Below are 20,708 nucleotides of genomic sequence, written 5' to 3'. Positions count from 1 at the left end.
ATTCTCCAAATTTCTCAATGAAGATGCTTGACTCTGGATCATTGCATCATTCTTTGCCATATACTCCTTCAATAGAAACTCTATTGATGAAGAGGGTTCCACAGGCTGAATTTTCACTTGCTGTTGAGCACTTGGAAGTTGATGAGGTCGAAGTGGGATGGAAGATGGGCCTACATTCTGTCCTTGAGCATTCCAAGAGTAGTTAGGGTGCTGCCTCCAACCAGGATTATAGGTGTTGGAATATGGGTTATTGGCATTGCTGAAATTACCAACATAGTAAGCAAATTCTGGGTTAGATGGACAGCTATCAAAGACATGCTCCCCACCACAATATGTACATGAGACTGCTGTATTTTGTTGAGTTTGTATAGCTGCAGGCAAGTTTACGGATTTTAACACACTAGTTAGGGATGACACTTGTGCAGTTAAAGCTGTCACTGCATCTAACTCATAAATCCCTGCCATTCTCTTATTTGCAGCACCTCTCTCAGCTGGCCATTGGTAGTTGTTGTTGGCCATTCTCTCCAAGATCTCATAAGCCTCATTGTAAGACTTTGCCAATATAGCCCCATTTGCTGATGCATCCACTATGGATCGAGTTTGTCCACTTAAACCATAGTAGAAAATCTCCATTTGAATCCAATGAGGAATACCATGGTGAGGACATTTACACAAGAGCTGCTTAAATCTTTCCCATGCCTCATACAAAGATTCACCATCCAGTTGTTGAAAACTAGTGATATCATATTTGAACTTGGCATTCTTTGTTGCAGGGAAGTACTTCATCAAGAACTTCTCTACTAAATCATTCCATGTGGCTACTGATTGTGGAGGTAATGAGTTCAACCATGCTCTTGCTCTATCTCGCAATGAGTAAGGGAATAGCTTCAATCTCAAGGCTTCTTCAGTTGCTCCAGGTATCTTGAAAGAATCATTTACTTCCATGAAGAGTCTAAGATGGAGATGAGGATCTTCTGTTGGCATCCCACTGAACTGTCCTATAGTCTGAAGCATTTGGAACATTACATGCTTAAGTCCAAAATGTAATGCTTGAATTTCTGGCCTTACTATACTTGGATTCAGCTCATGCAACCTTGGGACAGCATATCCTCTAATGGCCCTATCTCTATCATCACCCTTAGCTGCCATATTATTCTCATTATTATTCAACCCATATCTCATTGTTTCAACCATTGTTTGACCTGCTGCTAAACCTCGCTACTTCCTTCTTCTAGCTTGAAATGTCCTTTCGATTTCAAAGTCAAAGGGTATCAACTCTTGATCAGGCAGCGGACTCATACAAGGGTAAAAGCACCTGAGAATAAAAGGAAACTAATATCAAAGTAAAGAAATTTCAGTAGATAAAACAAGAATTACTTCTACACTAATTATCAATGACAAAATTCCCCGGCAACGGCGCCAAAAACTTGTTGCTTGTGTACCAAGATGTTACCCAAGTGCACGTGTCGCAATCAAGTAATATATAATAAGTATAGTATCGATCCCACGGAGAATTATATCATTAACTTTCAATGTAAAAGTAAAATTTAATTAAACAAGATTAACAAGATTGATTTGTGATTGACTAACTAAATAATCAAATGACAAGTAATTAAAACTAAGGAACTAAAATGTAGATTAAGCAATAGAGGGAACTTAGTGAGTGAAAAGAGTGTTGGGAATCAAGTTTCCCCTCCCCTGAATTTTATAATGCAATTTCTAAAGTAATACTACAACCCCAAGATAAATCAAGAACTTGGAATGAATGGCAATATGGTATTTTCCAATACACATAAGCTAGCATCCTAAATCAACATCTGCATATTCCTATGAAGAATTGAATTAAGAATGCAATTTAAACCCAATCCAATCAATGGTAATGTGAGGTAATTGGGTATTCCTACCCAACCTACTAATTAACACAACCTCATTAAAGATTATGCTAACTCAAACAATTCAACAAACACCTAGACTCCATTAATTTTCCAATTAATGAAATCATAACATTCATTCAAGAAAGATCATTCAAGAACTGAAATTAGTCAATATAACATGCTGAATTCATTAATAGAAAAGTGGATTGCAATAAAACTAAAGAACACATGATTAGTTACATCTCAAAATTTAGGTTTAGGTACTACTATCATCCCAACACAGCAAAGATTTAGCCTATAACAGAATTCAAATACATAAAACCAAGTATAGTTGTCATGAGACTAGAAAGTAAGAAGATAGAGTTATAAAAACAAGAAGAAACTAAAGCTTCAATGCTTCCACACGAGCTCCAGCCTTCTTCTCCAGCAAATCAGCAACTCTAGCAGCTCCTTGCATCCACAAGAGCTCCAGCATTCGTTCTCTCTTCTCTCCTTGCCTTAGCCGAGTCTCCTCTTTTCTCCTCTTTTCCTCTCCTCCTTTGTACCCTTCTTTTCCCCCAAAAGTGCTAGGTTAAAATTGGCTTGTAGGATTAGAACCTTTTCCTTTGATATCAACGGCTGAGAACCATCATGTATTTACAAGAATATTGTCCACTTAAGTTAGCCCTTTTTGGTCATTTCCATTTGAATTGGATCTGAGAATATTCTGCTCCGTTGCTGTAGCAATGCTACAACAACTCTACAACAAAGTTAGAGGATTGGTTCTTCTTTAATTATGGATCTTCACCTACATTTTCAAGAGAAAGAGAAATAGTCAAATTCATCCACAAATCTAGAGAGAAATTCATGTAAGGGTGACAATAATGAACTAAACAAGATGCAACATGTTAAGACTAAATAAGACAACATCTAATGAATACTATCACTAAAACAAAGACAAAATACTCCTAAATCAAGCCATCTCAAGTATAAAGTTACCAACCTTAACTCTATTTCATAGAGTTATCAGCTACAACCAACTCGGAATACGGAGTCATCAACTCTGTTGGTTAGTTACATCAAGTTATAGGTAGTTCCGTGTTCATCTCACGGGTTGGTTATCTGTCTTGAGTTCCACGGTCCACATTCCACTTCTACGACTAAACCAATGAATGGCCTCTCACAAGTATTCGCAATGTGATTCATGTCCTCTCACTGATGTAACTAACCGGTATCTAGAGGGCCCACAAATTCCCATTGCTACCACTGGTTGCTCGGTCTCAATTCCCTTCCGATCGGGTCTGATATAACAGGGACATCCTAGCCAAACACTTCTAGACATGCCCTAGGTATGACAACCTGTAATCAGGGAAAGCGCCAAGGGGCACCATAGGAAAATGTCCCATACCACCTCCACTGGTGACCAAAGGCAGGAACGCCAAAAGGGCATTCCCCATTCCCAAGTCACAACCTTGGCAATCACATTCCCAATCAGTCATTCACAACCACCACTGATAATATAAAACATAAGTGATTATTCATAATTGAAATAACAATTGCATTATAAAAGCAAGTACTACTGTAGTTGAAAAACTACGACATCTATATAATTATAAGAAACTAAGTATTGCAGTAGTGATGATCATGTAACCAAATCTAAAGACATGCATATTAGGTTATTAGGGATCAACCATCCTTACCTTAAGTAATCTTTAAAGAATTCTGTAGAATAATGAGGAAGAAGTCCAATACTAGGAATTCAAACCTAAACAAGCATATAATAATAATTAGGAATAAGACTTGGAAGTTTAGAAGTCAAACGGAAGCAAACAGAGCAGATTTGAGGCTACTGACTCTATTGGTCAATTGGTTGGTCTACTGGCCCAGTCGATCAATGGAACATCCTAGAACATATTAGGACTATCTAAGAAGGTCAAAGAATCAAATCATGGTCAAAAGATAGGATCTTGATTGAGCCATAACAATTTAGGGTCTCATCAATATAGTCCATGGCTCTCATGGAAAGGCTAGGGAGAATAAAGATTCACCCTAGGGAAAAAAAGAGTAGAAATACATAATCTAAAAAGGTGTTGGGGAGGATCCAATGAATTAAAAGTGGATTTGGATTCCCCAATTTGGTTACCTCTCATGAGGGTTACCCAAATCAACTCTCACAAAATAACCCAAGGTAGGTTCACAGAGGATAAGGGTAATATAGAATTAGTATTTCAAAATTAAGACTGACATTGGGAAGGATCCACCAAGTTAATGTAAACAATAGTTTTAACCAAATTGGTTACCCTCTCATGAGGTTTACCCAAGGGTTTCCTCCCAAAATCTCCCTACTTTTGGTTTTCAATGGTCCACAGAACATTAGGGATCAACCTCTCAATCATGAGGACACAAGGGAAGGTCATGATAATGGTATGAGACCTTCCCCACAATCATAAACTTTGTAGGATAAACAATACAAGGGAGTAATCAAGAATTTAGGTAAAATCAAGAAACAAGAACATCACCATATGGTTCAAGAATATAGAGTGAATGGGGGATTCACTCTATGGCTAGGAGAAACAAAGAAGAGGCCATTACAGTAGTGTAATACCCTTCTCATAATTAGAAGATCAGAAGTATAGAAGAAAGAATGAATCAAAGAAGAAACGAATCGGTTACTCTCCTTTTAAAAGAAGAATCAACAAAGAAACTCGAACGGATGCTTGAGGATCTTCCTTGGCTTTGGAGTAGAGGTTCTAGGGTTCTTCCCACATTCTCCAGAGGCTTATAACTAATTGTGAGTGAAAAACATGGAGTTCCCCCCTTTAAATAGCATAAAAAGTCCTAAAATCACCAGGATTTCCAATTTTAACCTTGCTGACCCTGTTGATCAACCATGACAACAACTCCAATTTAGGGAAAAGATGGTCCAAACCTTAATAACTTTGAATGGGCTTCTCACAATACCTCATACAACTTACCTAGCATTGAGGGATGCCTTCAAACCATGTCCAGATAGGCTTTAGGTCCAACAACCAGGCTCTCCTTCATCAATGTGCAGCTTCTTCTCCAACTCGACAGGGGTTTCTAAGTATAGAGCACCATCATCAATGTCACATCCACCTAGCCGGTACCCTATCTGGCATACCCGGGAATGTGATCCACAGTCCAAGGATCAAGCATCGAGGGACCATGCCTCCCACATACGCGATAACATAATCATGAACAATGATAATCAAGGTAAAAGAAATAAATAACAGATATCATGAATAAGATAAGATCAAATAATCAGAGTGCGGAAATAAATGACACCAAGTGTATAAGTGTAATCATAAGAAAGAGAAAATGAGCGAAAGTCACTCTCTCAATGGCAGCGGAAAAGTAGTAAAATCAAGTTAAGTTACAATCCCATGTTTAAAGAGTAACTCAAAGAAAGTTAATTACATATCCCAAATGTTTAACAAAAATCCAGGGAAAAGGGGCACTAAGCAAGGGTTTCTTCTATCTTAATGATTATCTCCTCAGAAGTGTGGACAAAGAAAGCCCAGCACGGCCGCTCCCTCACTACAGTAGGGCTAACCTTGGTACATAGAGTAATCTTCTTTGGCACCATAACTCTTATCTTCACTGTAGCTACCACCCGGAGGGTAGTATGAGGGATCAAAGTTCGTCTCGTAGAGTGTGCCATCAAAGTCTTCAATACCTGCGGGAAAATCTAACAACATTTGCACAAAAGGAATGAGTTCAAAAGAACTCAGCAAGGCAATTATAATTCATAATCATATAAGTACAAATCATAACATAATGCAATGTGATATGAAACATATGATGCAAGTATGATTCTAACTCTATGAATGCTAGTCTCTATGGTAGACATGCTTTAAGCCATAGCACCATACTTCTTTAGGTAAGTCTCAGTCACTCAATACCGGGGGGAATTGGGTCTTACATCCCTCTTGAACAAATCTATGGTTGGGGTTTCTGTCACACCCCACCCAGCCGGATCTGGTCATTACCCGAATGCCCGTGGGGGTGATACACCGCAAGATCTAGGTTCAGTGACAAATCCATACAAAACATGATATAGCATAATTAAATGGACAAGAATAAATCAAGTTTATCATACTAAGTTATCAAAACCGAAATAATGGTTAGAATCATCCATTACTTCAAAATAAAAATATAACATCAGAGTTTTGAAAAGAAAAGAGAGTAATTTTCAACACAGCGGAAAACTAAACTAGACTAGATCTCTAATGGAATCCCACCCAAAAGAATAGTCTTGATACTGGCATGAAGCTCCATGTGCGTCCACTTCTTCTTCGGTCACTCCTTCAAAAAGATATACTAGCAACGAATCCTCCATTTGGAAGAAGTCCTCATAACCTGCAGTATAATCTAATGGAAAGAGACATATAAAAGGAATGAGTTTAACAGAACTTAGTGAGGTCAACTCAACATCATATCATGCATTCATTCACAAGATTCCACACCACACATACAACATGAATATCGATAGTGTAATTAATGACACTGATATAATATATGAATGATTATGCTCCTAACTCTATCATGAAGTCTCTATGGTAGACACGCATTAAGTCACACACCAATCTTCTTTGGGTGGTCTCATCATTGTTCCCTCATGGCTCTGATGCATGTCTGTTGGGTTCTCCGTGGTTGCTATGTAAAGTCCTGTCAAGCCATGGTTGGGGATTAGGTCACCACTCTCTCACATCACCATTGGTATAAGATTTGGCACGTGTCAAGGATAATCCTAGGCCAATGCAAAGTCATACTGTCACATCCACCCAGCCGGTACCCTATCTGGCATACCCGGGATGTGATCCACAGCCCCAAAGATCAATAGTTCAGGGACCACTTCATCCACATCGACGAAAACACAATCATGAACAATCAATATTAAACTAACAATTGATAATCATAGAATTCGGAAATGAAATACCAAGGATAATCAGAGTACGGAAGTAAATATCATATCAGATAAATTAAGAAGGCAGTGGGCGGAATCCACTCCTTCAAATAAGCGGAAGTGAGGTCAAAATTAAATAAGTACAAGTCTTGAGTTATGAAATTTAATTTAAGGTTATTACAATTCCTCTGAGTTTAACTGTCACAAAAGGGGGGGTGGGTAGCTACACATAAGTCTCCTCCACAATAAATATGTTCTCTTCGATAGTGAAGACCTCAGAGACCCAATATGGCTGCTCCCATACTATCCCAGGGCTAACCCTAATACGCCGGAGGATCTGCTTCGGTACCGTCACTGAAGTCTTCATTGTAGCTAGCCTCCGGATGGTAGTATAAGGCATCCGGGTCTGCCTCAAGAAACGTACCATCAGAGTAATCACCTGCAGAGTAGCCTAGCAAAATATTGCAACAGAAAAGGAATGAGTTCAAAATAACTCAGCAAGGAAGTTATTCCACAAGATAATCATAAGATAATGCAGATGATATGAGACATATAATGCAATATGATTCTACTCTAAGTATGATGGTCATCTATGGTAGACATGCTTTAAGTCATAGCACCATACTTCTTTAGGTAGTGTCACATCCACCCAGCCGGTACCCTATCTGGCATACCCGGGATGTGATCCACAGCCCCGAAGATCCATAGTTCAGAGACCACATCAGCCACATCGACAATAACACAATCATGAACAATCAATATTAAGTTACAATCAATAAAATAGAATTCAGGAATAAGATATCAAGGATAATCAGAGTGCGGAAATAAATATCAAATCAGATAAATTAAGAAGGCAGTGGGCAGAATCCACTCCTTCACCAAGCGGAAGTGAGGTCAAAATTTAGTTAAGTACAAGTCTCAAGTTATGAAGGTAAGTTAAAGTTATTACAATTCTTCTAAGTTTAATTGTCATGTTGGGTTTTGTGGGCTTAACTAACACTGGTCCCTTTATCTGGGCTCATATTCATTCAGGGGTATTACTGACCTTTACTATTGTGGGAGTGGTTAAAGGTTAGGGTTTTATATTATAAATAACTCCTTGGGTCCCCGTAGCCGTCACACGCAATATTATTGGGTTTGAGATTGTTTCCACAAACACTCAAAGAAGGATCCCAAAAGGTGAAAGGCTACGGAAGATTCAAGGAGAGTCAAGAAGGCAGATCTACAACAAAACACTAGAGGTATTTATTCATCTAAGCTTCCGCGATTGTATTCACAACATGCTTTAATTATTATAGGAATCATATAGATCCTGGAGGATCCAACAATTGGTATCAGAGCCACTTTTCTATAATAATTTAATTTTATGAATTATTGATTTCTACTGTGTAATTAACTGGGTGTTCTGTTGATTTAATTTTAAATTGGATCCAATGGGATCTAGGGTTAATTGAAACCTAGATCATTTGTTAATTTTATTATTATTATTATTGGGATCCAAGCCTAGTTGAGTTATTTGAATTACAAAGAGCGATTAAGAGCGATTTTCTTCTAGCCGATTGATCTATATTTAATGTAGTAACTTAAAGAGCTGGATCTGTTGTTTCCGATTTGTAGAGGCTTGATTAAAGAGCTCGTGGTTTTCATCATCTATATTCGATTATATGGAAATCGTAAACGTTTTGAAGGGGACCTTTACCGTGGATGGTTTTTGCTGTTGCTAATTCATTGCTTAAGTTTTTTGTTTTTTCACGAAGCTGGGCCCGTGTTACTATTAACATGAATGACATTTGTACTACAGATTTCAATGTAAGTAATGAGTATCTATGATGGAATATCCTGCCTATTATATTCTTTCTCGATTTGGTTGTGAAATTGTATACGCTACCTCGTGCGTCTTTGGGGTTGTAAATGCAACAATTCACCTTGGGGTGGAAAGAAAAACGTCTTGTACTTGGGTGGGGAAACTGCTAATTTTGGTATTAAAGAAATTTCTTCTAGAACTCCTTGACGGAACCTTATTCTGTCTTTACTGGGTTGAGTGGTGAATTTGGTTTCCTACCCTGCGATGTTTGTTTTTCTTTTATTTTATTTTTGAGTGGGGACTGCTGCTGATCTATAACCTTGTAGCTCTGCATCACATGCATGACTGGTTTTAAGTGTTTTTCTTGTCATTTTCTTAAGAAGAATCGGTTATGGATTTTGAAGTTGAAAATGACAAAAGATAGAACTTGCATTCATGATGAAGGCTGCCGTTTGTTAGAGATTTCATATACGGCTTCCTTGTTTATCAAAGTTCTGTTCTTCTTTTAGCCTCTCTCTGCTCATTGAATTTTATGGGTTTCTTCCTTTCTTTCATGAACCTTCTTCTTCGACCCATCAGACTTTCTGTTCTTGTTTGTAATACCCATTTATAATAAGTTCAGAAACCTCAGTTCCCAGATTTTATTCCGGCCTAAAATCATCTTTTTGGGTCTGGTTTTGCGTGTTATTATTGTTTTTTCTTTTTCCCTTTCCAAAAGAATAAGAGAAAACTATGTTTTCTAGATCGTGTGCAAAGTGATTATATCCTTTTTAAGGCTCATCATAGTTTCTTGTGATTATAATGTAACCCAGATGGTGCTTGTTGAAGCTGGACTATTAAACATTATTCTAGATGGTTTTGATCATTTATGTAGTTCTCAATATAGCAATTGTGATGAGTTTGGCCCAATGGGCCTTTGCTAAAACTATAATATTGAAGAGGAACGTATATTCCAGAGGCATGTCCAATAGATGACTGGCATGTATTTGGGGATTGAGATCATGCAAGGATAAGCTGGAATGGGTCCTACCGACACTGCAAGAGACTCTTGGGTTTCCCAGTTATTCCCCAAGGATGGGAAAATCAACCAATTTGTCATATTTGGTTTCAGTGTCACAAAGTCCCAATCAGAGATTCAGAATCTTGATCCAGTAGGCTCATATCACTCTTGATTGATGCTCAAGTGGCGCTTTTGTTCCAAATCTTGTGAATTTCAAAGTATGGACTGAGTTTCGATTGATTGCGTTAAGGGTTAAGGGTTTCTTGTTTCGAATCTCTGCTTTGCTTTTTCTTCTTCTTTCTTCCTTTTATTTATTGGACTCGTGAAGAGGAGTAATGGTTACAAAGAAACCGATGAACTGGAGGAGAGTTGCGAAACAAACTCAAGCCTTTGCAGCGCATAGTTTACTACTTTGTTTCACAATTTTGCTTGTTCTCAACTTGATCATGTTGGGTATTATTCTTGGTGGTAAGTTATCTGTTCTCTTTGACTTGGTTACAATCAATGGATAGATCCGATTATCTTAATGATCACATCGAGTATTACTCGAAGCTGTTGAATTTGTAGATGTTGGAGAAGTTGATTTAATAGAAGATTACTTGCATGCAATGGGTTGTGTCATAAATTTCTTTTGTTTATTCTTATTATTTTATAAAATTGGATTTTGTTCCTACAATTCTAAGTAAAGAGAAATTGCACTCGAGTTCCATTTTGGTAAATTCTCATGATGAGTACGTTTTATTATTTTGTACTTCTCGGCTTCTTTCAATTATTATTATTAATAAATAAATAAAATAAATAAATAAATAAAAAGGGGGAAATATGGGACTGCCCCATAGTATTATTTGGGTTTTTGGGGGATTATTGGAGGATTTTAGGGCCTCGCTAGGATTGTACTGAGGTTGAGTTATCTAATAATCTCGCCTTGGATTTGGGGGGAGAATTGTTGAGGACCTCGCTAGGCTATGCTGAAGTTGCCCAGGTCCCTCACAGATCCAGGCTCAAAGCAGGGTAGTTTCTGGATGTGAGGTGAGATTGGATGCATGATGAATGAAGGCTTCTTGAATTCCAAATGTTGTCAAGGCGTGGAACACCCAAACTGCCTATGATAAATATGGTACATCAATGAACTTAGTCTTATTGGACCTATTGGATAAGTCCATGCTCTTGTTGTTGGCAATGGGATGCCTTTTGCTGGAACACATGATGGTAATATATAGGCATGAAAATTTGATCCTCAAGTAATTACTTTCAACCAGCCGCATCACTTCATGGCCATAGTATTGGGTTGTTTGAGTAATTTGGAGGTTTTTTTTTGTGACTTTAAAGTGGAGATAAAATTAATTAGTGTTTTTGGATTGAATTTGATAATATCCTGCACTTTCTGAAAATTTGGAATAAATCATGGGCTTAGACAGACTCAAAGTGCACTTGTTTGAACTGTGATTGCTCAAATTGATTTGGATTCCCTTCAATTATATATTCTCTTCTTTTGGACGATATTTGACAATTTGATTTATTTATGTAGTCTGAGCACATGGAATCCATTTCAATGTTTGATATGCATTGGTTTTTGTGTGTTTTCTCATTGGCTTATTTCATCCAGTGTTCGCCATGCTCTTTGTACATAAGTTCGGAAAGATTGCAACTGAGGGATTGATTTTCATCTTGAATTGATACAGTTTAGTCTGTTATTCAGTTCCAGGCATCCCATTTGCTGAACTAATTATTTTCTTGTATGATCAATTTTAGCATGGCATGATTTACAAATCTATTGGTTGAAATACTGGTGCATATAGCTAATACATGGTAAAAGAATATTAGTGGTTTTTGTTATGAGACTTAATGTATGCCCGAGCCATGTTGCCTGTCTATCAAACATAAGAATGCCCAGATAAGTGACTGAAAATACAAGAAAGAATATTTGGTACATGCTTGGGTCATGTATTAGATGGGCTATGGAATTTGCATGTGGCTTAACAAAAGCATCCCTGGAGGGGATGTGGGCCATGCGGTAAGGTGTGGTGGATACACAGAGACTGGTAATTGCAGAGAGACATCATCAACGATTTTCTTCAAGGTGGTTTGCAGAATTCAAGCCAAGGTGGAGATTGTTGGGTGTGGGTGTCTTGTATTCTGTGGGTCCATGTAATTATGGTTTTGGTTGTATTTGTAATTGAAACAGGATTTGGGTCAATTACTAGTACTGGGGTAAAACTGTAATTACATTGGGATTAGGGTTTTAGGTTTTCCTATAAATAGTCTCTGTGGGATAACCTATAGGTATCTATCTCTATAGGAGATTGGGGAATCAATCCCTGTAAGGGATTGGGAAACACATCCTGAGGATAAGGATGGGGGGCAAGCAAAGGGTGGCACTTTGTGTGTGTGAGAGTGGTGTAAGGTTTCCTGGAAATAGTGAAACTCATTTTCTCTCTGGTGGACGTAGGCATGGTTTTGCCGAACCACGTTAAATCCCTTGTGTGCTTTACTTGTGTTCTTCTCTGTTCGTAATTGTGCATCCATTATCCCTAACAAGTATCAAAGGGCAAAAGGGGGTAAAGAGGTGTCATGGCTACTTAATGGTTGGATTGGCTAAAAGTACCAAATTTCAACCCATGAAATATCACCACAGATTAAAATAGAATTGGGTGAGCATGCACGTTTTCTTTAAGGTACCATTGCAATAGAACTTGAATTAGTTTGATTAATCCGATCAATTATTTTATAATTTGAATTAAATATTTATTTTAGTTTTCTATTTATGGTAATGGTGAAAAATTATAGTTTTATCAATAATTGATAACTGAGGTTGTATACGTGTTAATATATTGTGCGTATTTTTGTTTTTTAACTACAAATTTTTATGGAGATAATAAGAGGAGAAGTGTAATCCACCAAAGTGGCATCACTCCACTTTCCTATTGTCTGTTATAGTAGTCAAAGTTTGGTGACAATTTACATTGGATGTGCATAGTTGTTTTCTCATTGAAAGAATCCCATTATAAATTACTGCAAATAGGATTACATAATGTTATGATAGAATTATGTGGAACCCACCAAAGTGGTAAAATATAATTTTATCATAATATTATGTGATCCAAGGTATATTACTGCAGAAAATTGATGGTGTTCACCCAAAGGTGTCATCATCAAAGTATGTTTATGCACATGTTTTTAAAGGAATATGATGACTTAAAAGTACCATTAACCCAAAGGTGTTGGCACTTTCAAAGTCATATATCCATGAGGTAGTTGCAAATTGTAAGGGGACTAGTGCATTCTCAACCCAAAGGTTGAAATGTAGTAACAGTCGGTAACTCTTACCAGCATGATGGTAATTTTTCCTTCTTTGGTAATATATATTTTTTGTCATTATTATTAAATGAATGCCTAAAATTGACTTTGATAAGTTATATATGTCATTTAAAGTACCATCAAAATGTCTTCCACTTACTAAGGCACTTTCAGTGGGAGTTGTTAAAAATCATGTTTCCAGTATGGATGTCTTATAATATTTTGATACTTTCATTTAGTGAGAGTTGTTGTTTATTTTTATTCAACATTCTTTGACTTCACTATGAAATTTATTCATTAATAAGATGATTATTTCGTTTTCATCTTGTGTTAATGATTAAAGTAAATAATGTAGTTTTATATTTGCTACATTTGATGTTCTAATGACAATGGCGGTATTTAGCCAAGGTTTTAATGACAATGGCGGTATTTAGCCAAAGTTCTGATTTATGACGGGATTTAGTCAATGTTCAGATTTATGGCGGTATTTAGCCTAAATTCTGGTCAGGTTTTGATTTATGGCGGTATTTAGCCTAAATCTTGGTTAGCAATTTTGCCAATAGGCGGTTATGCCAATGGGCGATTATGCCAATGGGCGGTTTTGCCATAGGCGGTTATGCCAATGGGCGGTTTTGCTAAAGTCAGATATTAATGTTAGATCGATCAATGGCGGTTTGCCAAATTATAATATCTGAGTATTCTACCTATGAGGTAATTCAAGGTAGGCTGATCATTGATTAGGAAAGGACCCACAAGAGGGAATGCTTTTGTGATCACATAAGGTTTTGCATTCTTTACCTCTTGTATGCACCCCAAGGATTCATATCAGCGAGTTGTTAATGACTGTAATGGCAGATAGTTGTGTTCCGTATATTAAGGAGCATCTCCTACTGTCGTTCACATTAATTGTTTGTTGGTTGAATCAGGTTTTCTGAGTGATGAAGGATTATGGGCATTATGGCCGAATACTTAGGTAAAAGTACTTGTGTTAGTATAGCCCAAGTGGGAGATTGTTGGGTTTTGTGGGCTTAACTAACACTGGTCCCTTTATCTAGGCTCATATTCATTCAGGGGTATTACTGACCTTTACTATTGTGGGAGTGGTTAAAGGTTAGGGTTTTATATTATAAATAACTCCTTGGGTCCCCGTAGCCGTCACACGCAATATTATTGGGTTTGAGATTGTTTCCACAAACACTCAAAGAAGGATCCCAAAAGGTGAAAGGCTACGGAAGATTCAAGGAAAGTCAAGAAGGCAGATCTACAACAAAACACTAGAGGTATTTATTCATCTAAGCTTCCGCGATTGTATTCACAACATGCTTTAATTATTATAGGAACCATATAGATCCTGGAGGATCCAACATAATTGTCATAAAAAGAAGGGGTAACTACTCATAAGTCTCCTCCACAATGGATATGTCCTCTTCAAAGGTGAGGACCATGGAGATCCAACATGATTGCTCCCATACAACTCCAAGGCTAACCCTGGTACGCCGGGTGATCTTCTTCGGTATGGTCACCGAAGTCTTCAATGTAGCTAGTCTCCGGATAGTAGTATGAGGTATCCGGGTCCGCCTCAGGGAGGGTGCCATCAGAGTAATCACCTGTAGAATAGCCTAACAAAATATTGCAATAGAAAAGGAATGAGTTCAAAAGAACTCAGCAAGGAAGTTATTCCACCACACATAAACCACAAGATAATCATAACATGATGCAGATGATATGAGGCATATAATGCAATATGATTTTATTCTAAGTATGCTGGTCATCTATGGTAGACATGCTATAAGTCATAGCACCATACTTCTTTAGGTAGTCTCAGTCACTCATCACCGGGCGAAATTGGGTCATGCATCCCTCTCGGACAAATCCATGGTTGGGGGTTTCGGTCACCACTCTCTCACATTACAGTTTGGTCTAAGTATTGGTGCATGTCAAGGTATAGCCTAGCCCAATGCAAGTCATCTACTTAATCATATCATGTTAGTTCCAGATACATCCATTCCTCCCCTCTCGGGATCCTTTCCGGTATCCTTCACACTAGAGTCACGGATATTACTCATCGGACTCATCAACCCTATTGGTCATCCACAAATGGTAAACAGGAAGCTCTCACGTCCCTCTCACGGATCATTTCACTGGTCTTGAGTGCCCGTGAGCCCAAGTCTAGCCATTTGCAACCCTACCAATACATGGCCCCTTTTGGGTAATCGTAATGCAATTTATGTCCCCTCACGGAGTGGGTACCGATATTGAGCGCCCACAAATCCACACTACTACCACGGGTTGTTCGGTCTCAATGCCCTTCCGAATCGGGTCTGATAGCCATACATCTAGACAAGTCCTATGTATGCCATTCAATAGCCCGGGAAGCATCGATGGACACCTTCAGAGAACATCCCATACTATTCCCTCCGATGTCGATGGGTACCCCTCAATCCCAACTTATACTTAAGCAATCACTTGCCCAAGTTCATCATATCAGTTCACAAGATACAACATCATAATAAACATTCAATTCATGACATTGACACAAGTCATCATATATTGAAATTGATAAACATGATAAGACATTGAAATAACATAATGTAAACACAAAGCTACTGTTGAAAGACATATGTAGCAAGTCTAACATGATAAGAATATGAAATAGAAACTATATTTACTAAGTTAGGGATACCAAGTCAAAATTCCACATCTTAGGTAATTATATCGATAACTATCCTTACCTTGAATCGGAGAAGAGAATGGTCCAAGATCACAAGCAAGTGGCCCAAATAGCCTTAAAGTCCTAAACAAGCATATATGAAAGGTTAGAGAAGAAATCAGAACAATTGGAGATCAAACGAATCAGAACTAGGCAAAAGTTGCGTGACAGCAACTCTATTGGTCTATACATTTGGTCGATAGTATCGACCAAATCAATTCCAGGACAGCAAGCTGGCTTTTTGGATTCTTGCCCAGATTTGGTCTTCCGGGTTTCGGATTGACACAAAACTTGGAGGATAGTTTAAGCACAACATGGGGACACTAATTATCAAGAAACTTTCATAATCCAATGGTCCATTTGGAAATCCCCAAATAGACATATTAAGGTTAAGAGTTGTAGGTCATGGCATTGGCTACATCTCAATGCAAATTAGGGGAAAACATGGGGGATTAGGTAGGGAATCTTTTAGAAGTAACATGGAACACATATGCAAGGTATAGATTAGGTTAATCATGAGCTTCATCTCAGTTTTGGTAAATAAAGCAAGTTGGTAAGCAATAAATCATGGAAATGTGTTGTTAATGATCATGAGGTGAATCAATCATAGTCATATCGGTGAAAACATCATTGTATGGGGTTCAGAAGGTTCATGGCAAGGTGTATGCAAGGTTGCAGCACCTTGGCCGTGGTCCCAACAGTAAAATAGAGAAAATATGAGTGAGAAAGTGATTAGTCGATAGAGTCATACCTTTAAAGTGGAACAAGAAAGTAGGAACGAGTGGTTGGCAATGATTGATGAAGAAGATGCTTCACCACTACCAAGGAGGAGTTCTTGGGAGGCTCTCCCACGTTCCTAGATGTTAAAAATGCGAGAATAGGGCTCCAGTCTCGAGGAATAAATAAATAGAAAAGAGTATTCTAAGAATCTTTAAATCTGGGTTCAGCAAACTTGTTGGTCGATACCTTTGGTCGATAGTATCGACCAAAACATATTTCTGCAGAATTTTACAGAATAGTTCAGCAACTTTAGGTGCGGACTTGGAGGGCTATACAAGGTCAAATTGCATGGGGTTTTCTCCTACAGTTCACTCAAGAGGTCTAGTTTTAGGGAGTTCCTTTGGATTTTTCACCGGAGTCCGTTTGATATCTCAACTGTCTCACGCTTCATCAGTGCGCAGATTCTAACTTAACACTGGTAATGTTCTCAAGGAAGGAGCAGCATCATCAATGTCCATAAACTGGAATCCCGACATTACATCATCAACTAGTAGGGCCCATAAGTCCCTTCTACCAGCACTTCGGGTCTTCGGACCTACAAACATAACAATGACCGGGTCGGGTCAAGGTTAGGTAAAAGCTGGATTTTGCATTCTCCCCCCCTTAAAAGAATTTCGTCCTCGAAATTGAAAGCGTACCTGTGCTTCCAAAAAGATGGGGAAACTTCTCTTTCATTTCTTCTTCCTTTTCCCATGAAGCTTCTTCCGGGGTATGGTTCTTCCACCGAATCTTCACCAAAGGGATGGTGCGATTTCGCAGCTGCTTGTCCTTTTTATCTAGGATTTCAGCTGGTCCTTCGCCGTAAGAAAGATCAGCACTAAGTCCTTCGGGTGCTTGCTGTAGTATGTGTTCTAGGTTCTCTATGTACTTCCGAAGCATCGAAACATGGAACACATTGTAAACTCCAGCAAGAGATGGAGGCAAGGCCAAGCGATAAGCAACAGGTCCAACCCTTTCCAAGATTTCAAAAGGTCCGATGAAGTGGGGGCTAAGCTTTCCTCTCATATTGAATCTCATCACTCCTTTCATAGGTGATACTTTAAGGAAAACTTTCTCTCCAATTGGAAACTCTAGATCGATCCTTCTCTTGTCGGCATAAGATTTCTGTCTTAACTGAGCAGACTTAATCCTTTCTCTAATCATGTCGACCATAGCACTTGTAGCTTCAATCATTTCCGGGCCTAAGACTTTTCTTTCACCTGTCTCAGTCCAATACAAAGGCGTTCTAGAAGTGTTACCGTACAAAGCTTTAAAAGGGGCCATGCCTATTGTTGATTGATAACTGTTGTTATAGGCAAACTCAACTAAAGCTAAGTGTTCATCCCAATTTCCACCCATATCCACCACACAAGATCTAAGCATATCTTCTAAAATTTGAATCGTCTGCTCAGATTGTCCATCAGACTAGGGATGATGAGTTGTACTCAGATTTAATTGGGTTCCCAAGGCTTTCTGCAATCCATTCCAAAACCTTGAGGTGAACCTAGGATCACGGTCAGACACAATACTCACCGGCACACCGTGTAGACGAACCATGTTGTCCACATGAGTCTAGCTAGCTTGTCCAAAGTGTAGGTGATCTTCATAGGTATGAAATGGGCTGATTTAGTCAACCTATCTACAACCACCCACACAGTGTCATTTCCTTTACTTGTCCGCAGCAAGCTAGTCACGAAGTCCATGGAGATATCTTCCCACTTCCAACTAGGAACAGGAAGGGGCTGAAGCAATCCGGACGGAGGTTGACGAACGGCTTTAACACGCTGACAAGTCTCGCACTTGGCAACAAAGTCTTCAACATCCGCTTTCAAGCTATTCCACCAAAAATGTTCCCTTAAGTCTTTATACATTTTGGTACCTCTAGGGTGTATTGTAAAGATCGACTGGTGTGCTTCTTTCAATATTTCCTTCTTGATTTCATCAACAGCAGGCACACAGAGTCTACCTCTAAACAATAAGGCACCATCTAAAGATGTACTAAAAGCAGGGTCCATCTCTGAATTTGTGGCAACCTTCTCAATCTTCTCTTTCAGTTCAAGGTCAGAACTTTGCAAAGCGACGATCCGGTCTCTAAGGGTGGATCTTGCCGTCATGGCATAAAGAATACAATCCGAACCCTCAGGAACCACTTCTAAGCCAAACCTTTCCATTGATAACAACAAAGGTCGACTCGAAGCACACAAGTTCAAATCCTTCTTCTGACTCTTCCTACTAAGAGCATCCGCAACTACATTTGCTTTACCTGGGTGATATTGGATGTCACAATCATAGTTAGAAACCAACTCCAACCATCTTCTTTGTCTCATATTCAGCTCTTTCTAGGTGAAGAAGTATTCCAAACTCTTATGATCTGTGAAGATAGCGATCTTCTCACCGTATAGGTAACGTCTCCAAATCTTTAAAGCAAAAACCATGGCGGCAAGCTCTAAGTCGTGAGTGGGATAATTCCGCTCATAGTCCTTCAATTGCCGAGAGGCATAAGCCACAACTTTGTCGTGTTGCATCAACTCGCAACCCAATCCGATCATGGAAGCATCGGTGTAGACTGTCAACCCACCGGAACTATCAGGTATAGTTAAAACCGGGGCACTTGTCAATCTAACCTTCAGCTCCTCAAAATTCTTCTCGCAAGACTCGGTCCAGATGAACTTCTCTTCCTTTCTAGTTAGCTTAGTCATAGGGGCAGCCAACCTAGAAAAATTCTCGATAAATCTCCGATAGTATCCTACCAATCGAAGGAAACTTCTTATCTCAGTCACGGTCTTCGGTCTTTCCCAATCGGTAACCATTTGCACTTTTTCCGGGTCAACACGAATACCTTTGGCTGAAACAACATGGCCAAGAAACACTACCCTTGAGAGCCAAAAGTCACACTTGCTAAACTTAGCATAGAGTTTCTTTTCTCTCAACCTTTGCAAAGTGAAGTTCAGATGTTTCGCATGCTCTTCCTCATTCTTCGAGTAAATCAAGATGTCATCAATGAATACGATCACAAACTTATCGATCACATCATGAAATACCCGATTCATGAGGTCCATGAACACGGCAGGAGCATTTGTTAAACCAAAAGGCATGACCTTGAATTCATAGTGTCCATACCTTGTGCGGAACGCCGTCTTAAAGATATCACTTGACTTCAATTTCAACTGGTGATACCCCGATCTCAAGTCAATCTTCGAGAACACAGACGCGCCCTTCAACTGGTCAAACAGGTCATCAATCCGAGGCAATGGGTATCTATTCTTAATCGTTAACTTGTTCAACTCTCGGTAGTCAATGCATAGGCGCTACTACCGTCTTTCTTCTTAACGAACAAGACCGGAGCTCCCCAGGGTGACACACTTGGCTGCACAAAACCTCTATCCAGGAGTTCATTCAGCTGAGTTTGCAACTCCTCTAGCTCGGTAGGCGCCATCCTATAAGGAGCCTTAGACACCGGAGACGCTCCAGGAGTTAAGTCTATGGAGAACTCAACCTCTCTATCAGGGGGTAGTCCTGATAAATCATCTGGAAACACATCGGCAAAGTTACAAACGACACCGACATCTTCAAGTCTCTTCTTTTCCTTAACCTTGCTTCCAGATGAAACATCTTCCACCAGGGAGTGGACTTGCATTAAAGCGGTCAAAGTCTTCTTGCTCACTCTTCCCTTCTTCCCTTGGAACTCCAAAACTGAATTCCCTTCCAATCGAAATTGAATCTTCTTTGAAGAGCACAAGATCACGGTGTTGTAGGTTGTCAACCAATCAATTCCCAAGATCACGTCGAAATCTCTCATATCGAACAACACCAACCTTGCCTTCAAGTTCAAACCACAAACACAAACAGGACATTTCTCTAACACTTTATCTAGTTTAACAGCAGACCCAATAGGGGTACAAATTGACAAATAACTAGACAAACGTCTGGGTGTTAGGTTAGTCTTCACAGCAAAATTAGATGAAACGAATGAATGAGATGCACCCGTATCAAACAATACAAATGCTGGTAAAGAAAGGACTAACAATGTACCTGTAACAACATCATGACAAGCTTCTTGGTCAGTACCAGATATACTGAAGACTCTGCCGGCAGGAGGAGCAGGGACACTCTTCTGAACAGGAGCACCAGGCTGAACAGACTTCTTTGGGGCAGAGGCGGGCAAAATGGCCGGGCTGTTTGCAAAAGAAGCAAACATTATCCTTCGGTCCAACAGAGGTAGCTGTCACTGGAGGTCTCTGAAATGCAGGCCTGGGGTGTACCATTCAAGGTTGAGAAGGCTGAACAATTCCTGCAGGTCGGGTCCCACTAGTCTGGCCATACTGGCCTACATGAACAGCACTGGGACTCGGCGCAAC

General features: G+C 39.2%; 1 non-coding gene across 1 annotated transcript; it reads left to right on the top strand.

Moving 5' to 3' along the window:
* The first annotated feature begins 649 nt into the window (after positions 1 to 649).
* LOC149022145 (small nucleolar RNA R71) lies at positions 650 to 756 on the top strand. Its single transcript, XR_016172592.1, has one exon. It is a non-coding gene; the product is annotated as a small nucleolar RNA R71 (small nucleolar RNA).
* Positions 757 to 20,708: the final 19,952 nt, after the last annotated feature.

The sequence above is a fragment of the Hakea prostrata genome, chromosome 3 (assembly GCF_041222555.1).
Source record: "Hakea prostrata isolate BN-2017 chromosome 3, UWA_Hpros_2, whole genome shotgun sequence".
Taxonomy (NCBI): domain Eukaryota; kingdom Viridiplantae; phylum Streptophyta; class Magnoliopsida; order Proteales; family Proteaceae; genus Hakea; species Hakea prostrata.
Note: the sequence above shows the minus strand (reverse complement) of the source record. Positions and strands in the feature narration are given on the sequence as shown.